Here is a 7,609-nt window from a genome sequence, read left to right as displayed (position 1 = left end):
AAACTTTATGCTTATATGATTAGATCTCTCCATTTTGCTTTAAAAGACTCATTTCTTGTCCCAAAAACCACAAGGTGGTGCATGTTATGTTTTGAACGAAAAGGACTGTCCTTCTGGACTCTTGAAGGGACCTTGAGTGATAAAAATGAGGTCCCATTAGCTAAAGGTGTCCCATGTATGGAAGGATAAGGTCTTAATGGATTAAGACCAAGCATTTAGAACTTTATGGACGTCCAAAGTTATAAAGTTCACGACTTTATGGATCCTAGGCATGTTAGGTCTCTGGATCTGAAGTTTGGGCTTAAGTGCTTAAGTCATTAAGCACTTAACAAGGTTTTGGCAAACTGTCCAGTACGCCCAACGTAAATCCAGTACGCCCAGCATACTGGGTCAACCACCCCGATTGTGGTCAACGTTGGATGAGTACGCCCCGCGTACCCAGAGAAGTACGCCCCGCGTTTGCCCTCTGTTGGGCTTTTGACAAATGGGATTCGGGTTTTGGGCTGTTTATGGACTAAATGGAATTGGGCCTTTGCTGGACTCTGTAAATAAGATATTTTGGGCCAGGTTGTGATAGTGGATCATGGGGTTAGGCCCAATAAGGAGGTTGGGCCCAATTTAGCAAATTGGGCCAATAGTGGACTTATGTATATTGACTTTCAAGTTACGGACTTGGTGTGGGGCTTTGGCCCAACAAAAGGGAATGGAATTAATGAGTTATGAGGACACTTAGTCAAGGGAGTAATGTTGGGTATTAACCTAGTAATTATTATTATGTGACAGTTCGGGATTCCCGGTGAGACAGCAGTCAGAGATTTGCAGTATTTCAGCACTACTTGCGAGGTGAGTTATAATCACTATACTAAGGGGTCTAAGGCACCAAGGCCGACCCATTATGTGATCTGTAGGACTACCTGTAGCATTATGTGATCTTCTGTATGTGCATTAGTTGTATTATATGTCGACATATTACGTGAGGTGGGTTGAGGTGATACTGCTCCGTGCGGTAACCAACAAACGCAGGAGCATTCCAGATACGAGCTGAGGGCCAGGTGGGGCATGCCAAACTCGTACTGTGGGCTCGGGAGCATTCCAGATACGAGCTGAGCGAGACTCGTACTGTGGGCTCGGTGGCAATCCAGATGTGAGCTGTGGGCCCGGAAGACAATCCAGACTCACACTGCGGGCCCAGGGGTAATCCAGACGGTAAAGCTGTGGACCCAGTGCATGTTGTTATTTGTATATGTGTTATGTGCAGTGTATCGGTATTTTGGGGGAACTCACTAAGCCTCGGGCTTACAGTTTCAGTTTATTGTTTCAGGTACATCAGGGGATCGCGGCAAGGCGAAGGCGTGATCGTACAGCTCCTCATGTTTTGTTTATGTTTCTGGGAAAACTCTGATATTAAACATTTTGAAAACAAGTTGTAATGATTTAATGGTTTTGAAATACTTTAAAAAGTTCAAATTCGGCATGATTTTTTTATGGATGTTACAGATTATATCAGAATTGACAACTATTGTACAGATGTATAAATAATTTTGGAGAGTCAAATTAAAAAATCAAAGATTTTGGTAAAAAAAATTCTAAAAAATTAACTTATTTATAGATAAATTTTGATTTAAATTCTAATTAGAATCCTTGATTGAAAATCATTTATACAATCATAAATCATTTGAATCTAACCCCATCTTTCACACATTTTTACTACAAGAAAACATATAAATAAAGAAAATATAAGGGATAATGGCTTAAAAGGATAATATATTTTTCAATTTGTGCATATTTAGTCACTGAGTTTTTTTTCGTCCACATTACCTCTTCAACTTGTTAAACTGTACACATTCAGTCCTTATAACCGGCTATTCCAAGTTAGCCGGTAAAAATGAATTAATATAGTAATATATTTCTCACTTTGTACACATTTAGTCCTTAATATTTTTGTACACATTTAGCCATTTATATATATATATATATATATATATATATATATATATATATATATATATATATATTGCAAAATAAGTCATTTTTGTTTTTGTACTTATTCTGTACTTATGAATGATTTCTTTAGATTTTTATCACGAAATCTTACGTTAGACATTCGTTAATGAGGTGTTTGAGGCTTTTGATGCTTATTTTCATCGCAATCTCGACTAATTGGTTGATTAGGTCATGTGTTTTGAACGTCATAACTTCTTCATACGATCTCAGATTTTAACGATCTTTATATACATGCGTTCATATTTTAGTCTACTACAATTTTCATTTAGATTACTTCCATTAAAAAATAATATTTTTTTACTTACGATTTTTATATCCATACGTAGGGGCGTATTTAGCCTGGTCACGATGTTACACCGGCAACACCTGTTTTTCTGTCCACAGTGGAAAAAATTTTGATTTTTTTTCGTTTATACCTATTTTTCATATATCGGCAACACCTACTATGTATTCATGCGTCCGCCCCTGTCCAAACTTTTTTTATGAATGCATGTATGAATGTTATTATTATTTTTTTTATATAAAATCGTAAGTAAAAAATATTACATTTTAACGGGAGTAATCTTAGTGAAAGTTGTAGTAGACTCAAAAAATGAACACGTGGATATAAAGATCGTTAAAATATGATATCGTATGAAGAAGTTTCAACGTTCAAAATACAAGACCTACTCAACCAAGCAGTCGAGATCGCGTTGGAGATAAGCATCAACAACCCTAAACGCCTCATCAATGATTGTCCCACGTAAGATGTCGTGAGAAAAAACTTAAAGAAATCATTAATAAGTACTGAATTAGTACAAAAAAATGTTAAAGACTAAATATGTACAAAAATATTAAGGACTAAATGTGTACAAAATGAAAAATATATTATCCTATTAAGTCATTTTTCCTGGCTAACCTGGAGTAACCGGTCATAAAGACTGAATGTGTACAGTTTAACAAGTTGAAGGGGTACATATGGACGAAAAAAAAAAATCAGTGATCAAATATGTACAAATCGAAAAATACATAACCCATTTAAGTCATTATCCCAAAATATAATATAGGTTTAAGAAAAGCAGTTGCCGGTATGAACATAACAAACGTCGTAGTCACCTTTCTCCTTTCCCCCATTTTTTCGCTTCCCCACCAAATAAAAGTAACCCCACGGTTTGGAAAGAAAAAAAATACTGGTTGCAACTTTTTGACTCTTTTATATCATAAGTAATCGAATACATTATTTACTTTATTTTTGTTGAGAGATAATTCATTAAAATTTTGATATATACATAAATAGGTCATCTAAGATGTCAACTATTTTAAAAATATCATCAAACTTTCAAATTAATATCATTTACGTCAAATATGTCATGAAAAAAATATTTTTTACTATTCCTTTTCAATTCTAAATCTGAATTTCGTAAACGAAAAACAATACAAAATTCAGATGCATCTCTATTAAATATATCAAAATCATACGATTGATATGAAATTAAGATTTGTACACATATCTAATATTCTAATATAAATAAATAAATAAGAGCAAAACAAAACTTTTCCCATCTTCCTGATTACCAGCCTCTCTTAAGTCGATTTTTTTTTTTTTTTTTTTGAGAAACTTATTAATCCAACCAAATGTCTTAACGATTTTCTATTTAAGACCCAACAATTAGTCAATATCTCATTTTAGCCGTCCAAACCGTAGCTGAGGTAAACCCACCTACGGTTTTCATACTCAGTTGCAGTTTTCATACTCAGTTGCGGTTTCGCATGATTATAAGAAAAATAAATCATTTTTTCTTGACAAAACCGTATGCGGCATAAGTTACCTGCGGTATGCTCTCACTCGATTGTGATTTTCTTTGGACGGACAAGTTGCAGACCATTGAAAATAATTGCAATTTCAAAAACGAAATAGCAGGTGACTAAGAACTCAACTACTATTTCATTCCTAAACTGTTATTTCGTTTCTTGGCATTCAAACGCTATTTTGTTCAAAGTGCTGAATCAAACCTAAAATTATACAACATAATCAAGGGATATCACTAAACAAGGTAAAAAAACAAAACATAATAATAAAACAAATCAGAAAAAATGAAAAAATATATATATTTTTTTAGGAAAACCGCATATGGCATGTTCATCTGTGGTGTATAAGGCTAAGCGGAGTGACACTCGCCAAAGCCACTTGCTTAGCTCTCCATTGATGTAGAACACCACCCCCTAGCTCTCGCTAGGGGGCTCGCCAAAGTAGAGTCGCAGTTCTCATAGCGTGAAGAGTTAGAATATTTACTTCACAGATTTCAATTGTTTTTATATATCTTTTCTAATTTACTCCCTTTCACTTAGATACAAATTACAAAATACACCCTCCAATAATTTCATTATCTATTTCAAATATATAAATGAAATTGTATGTTAATAATCTTAATAGTTATACGGTTTGCAATGTTTACTTTTATTGTTATGTAGGCTAGTATTGGTTTATTTTCTTAAAAATATATATAGATCTTAAATAAAGAATGTTTGTTTATTAAAATATAGTAATTAAATTAAATTAGAAAAAGAAAAATATAAAAATAGAGTGCTAGGAGTGTTACTACTCCCCATCAAATGTTAAGTTTAGATGCTAAAGGGAGAAAAATGAAGTGGCACTTAAAAACTAATGTGGCAAGGTGCTAAAAGTGTTACCACTCCCCTTAGCCTAATGCACAATATGTGCATCAAGGACTTATAAACTGCAGATGGCATGTTCATCTACGGTTTGGGTAAAAAAAATCATTTTTTCCCACAAATCCAAACCTAATACTACTAGATTTCTATGTAAATAATAAAAAACTGATAAAATTCGAGCTATAAGAGTGTTAACCTAATTGTTGTTAACATTCGCCATTAGAGAGAATTCTATATGCTTGCAAACCCGAAAATGTTCTAAATGATGTTTTTATATATTATGGGCTATCGGCCGCAACACAACAACAGAATGGCTGCGAAACCGTAGCCCAAATGTCCAATACCGCACTTGGGCATGTCCGAAATCACAAAACCGTAGATGAGATACTCAAACCTGAAACCACAATTGACTTAATCTCGGGAGCGGTTTAGATGGCTAAAGTGAGATATTCGCTCATTTTTGTGAAAAATCATTAATACATTTAGCTATATTAGTAATTTTATTTTTTTAATTTTACTTTTAACACAATTTTTAATGTTTTATTTTAATATTTTTCAAATAAATGGAAAAATCAAATTTGGTTTGTACTTTCTTTCAACTTTTCAACTACTTTCTACTTTGTTCAAGGAATCATGGGCTCATGGCTTCACTTTCCATCACTTACCTTAAAACACCACCAACTGTCAATCCTGCTGCAAAGTGGTCCTCCAAATCTGATTCCTTTATATTTTTAATATATAATCATATATTAAATAATATTTTATCTAAACAATTTATAAACATCTTCTTAATCTTTTCAATCGATCATCAAGCGTTATCTTTTCCTTGAATTTTACACCACCAAATGATTCCCGTGTTGATTCGAGTCGGTGTATCTCATAAATAAAGACTCAAATCAACACTAAAAGCATACAAAAGGTAACAACACAAAAACACTAAAAGTAGTAGTACTAATGTAATTACATAAGTTGAAGTACAATACATGGAAAATTATACTAAGGCTATGCAAATATAATTTGTGCACTAGAAGGTGTTAGGTCAGAGAAAACCTCTAGGGCTTCCACGACCTGCCATTGGACTGCAAACTTTATATTTTCATCGGTTGAACTGCTGTTCAACCGATGAATAACACCAACCGCAACAAAAAGGTCTCGACCCGTAACATAAATTCTATCATTGCAGCCGTTCACCACGAACGGCTTGCAAATTTGCTCGGGTAAGGGAGGCCCTTTGATGGTTTCCCATGTATCATGACTTGAGTCATAAACCTTAAGTTTTGTCCTCTCATGCTCCGATACTACAAACAAACGCCCGTATATCACAACACTTGACCCGGTCCACCCTTCACGGAGCCCCGTTGCCATGGATTCCCAATGATCGGTTCTTGGATCATAAACTTGGCCACGTGGCACAACATAAAATGGCCAAAACCATCCTTCGGTTACAAAAAGCTTCCCATCAAGAACAGCTGAATCATAACAGGCCATGTTTGTGCCCATATTTGCAATCGGATGCCATACACCTCCTTTTGGATCCATAACCTCAGCTGAACTGAGCTCAAACTGATCACTACTGTTCCCTCCGGCGACATAAACCTTCCCGGCGATCACACCTCCGGCGAAAAACGACCTTGGAGTCATCATCTTCTTCATAACAGTCCAATGATTTGATTTCACATCAAATTTCAACACCAAGTTAAGAGGGCAGTCTACGTCGGAGGCCACCCCACCACAGACAAACAGCGAACCATTCTTGGAGACGGAAAAGCACCGGAACCCATGTGGACAGACCTTCTCCATGCATGGCATTGCTGGAATCGTGTGCCATGAGAGATGAATGAGATCAAGAACCTGCCATTGAATCTTTCCTGTACGTTTATGGAAGGAAAACACAAACATCCATGGATCTTGAAAACCCATTTGCTTCCTTAGCGTAAAGAACCGACCTTTATCACCGAAAAGATTATACCACCGCCGGCAAACAGTCCGGCCGGTTGAATGAAACTTGACTGGTAGCCGGAGAAGACAACTCAAAGCAATATCATCAGGAAGACCAGGAAGCAGAGGATCAAAACACGAATCAGATTCCAGTAAATGATCTCTAACATCAGCCAACTTAAATTTAGGGGCTGATTTCATCTCCGAATCCCCTGATTTCTGCACCGGTGGTTGGTGTGACGACATGCGAACCCTTTGCATCTCGAAAATGAAATCAATTCTTTGTAGTTAAGTTGCTACAGGTCTTAAATTTTCTCGATCAAGATCGAGTAAACCCCTAAAATTTCACAGTACCGAATTCAGAGATCAAAGAAAAGCTTCATTTCAAAGTCATGATACAAGAACAGAGAAAAATTTCAGCCATAGATTCAGAGGAAAGATGTCAAGAAAAAAGAAAAAACATATGAACTTACAGATTGAATGAAAGGATTGAACGTTGAAGGTGAAGAATTGTGGTGGTAGGGTGGTGGTGTTGGTGTTATATGGGTGGTGGATGGTGGTGAGGTGGGGGTGTAGAGTTTAGACGGAAGAGGAAAGAATGGACGGTTGATGCGTGTCAAATAAATGCCGACCCACCCGTGCAAACACGAGTGCCGAGGAGTATAGTAGGCTTAGGCTGGCTACACTTTACTCCGCTATTTATTCTACTTTTAACTTTACGATGCATACATTAACATTACTACTCATTATACCACTAGTAGGCTTAGGTCCACTACTATTTTGTGGTGTCAATTGTTTTCAAGCAACTCCTATTAATAATACTCTTTGCTTCGGTTTTACTTAATCATAAATAATGCCACGAACTAATAATCAATTTCAGATTTATTTCAATTAAGTATCTTAATAATGCCACGAACTAATAATCAATTTCAGATTTATTTCAATTAAGTATCTTAAATTTTATTTAATGAGGTCTAACATTTTTATATAAAAAAAAATATTAAAAAAAATATGA

General features: G+C 35.5%; 1 pseudogene across 2 annotated transcripts; it reads right to left on the bottom strand.

Annotated features, from left to right (window-relative positions):
- Positions 1-5,403: 5,403 nt before the first annotated feature.
- Positions 5,404-7,352, bottom strand: LOC145104204 (F-box/kelch-repeat protein At1g30090 pseudogene; annotated as a pseudogene). 2 transcript variants are annotated; one of them, XR_013707030.1, is made up of 2 exons: positions 7,068-7,352; positions 5,404-6,971 (listed from the first exon to the last, which is right to left on the bottom strand). The product of XR_013707030.1 is annotated as an F-box/kelch-repeat protein At1g30090 pseudogene, transcript variant X2 (transcript). The 2 variants fall into 2 exon arrangements; XR_013707029.1 differs by having other exon boundaries at positions 5,404-6,931; positions 7,068-7,351.
- Positions 7,353-7,609: the final 257 nt, after the last annotated feature.

This window comes from Lactuca virosa, chromosome 4 (genome assembly GCF_052849685.1).
Source record: "Lactuca virosa cultivar CGN04683 chromosome 4, Lactuca_virosa_CGN04683_v6, whole genome shotgun sequence".
Lineage (NCBI taxonomy): Eukaryota > Viridiplantae > Streptophyta > Magnoliopsida > Asterales > Asteraceae > Lactuca > Lactuca virosa.
Note: the sequence above shows the minus strand (reverse complement) of the source record. Positions and strands in the feature narration are given on the sequence as shown.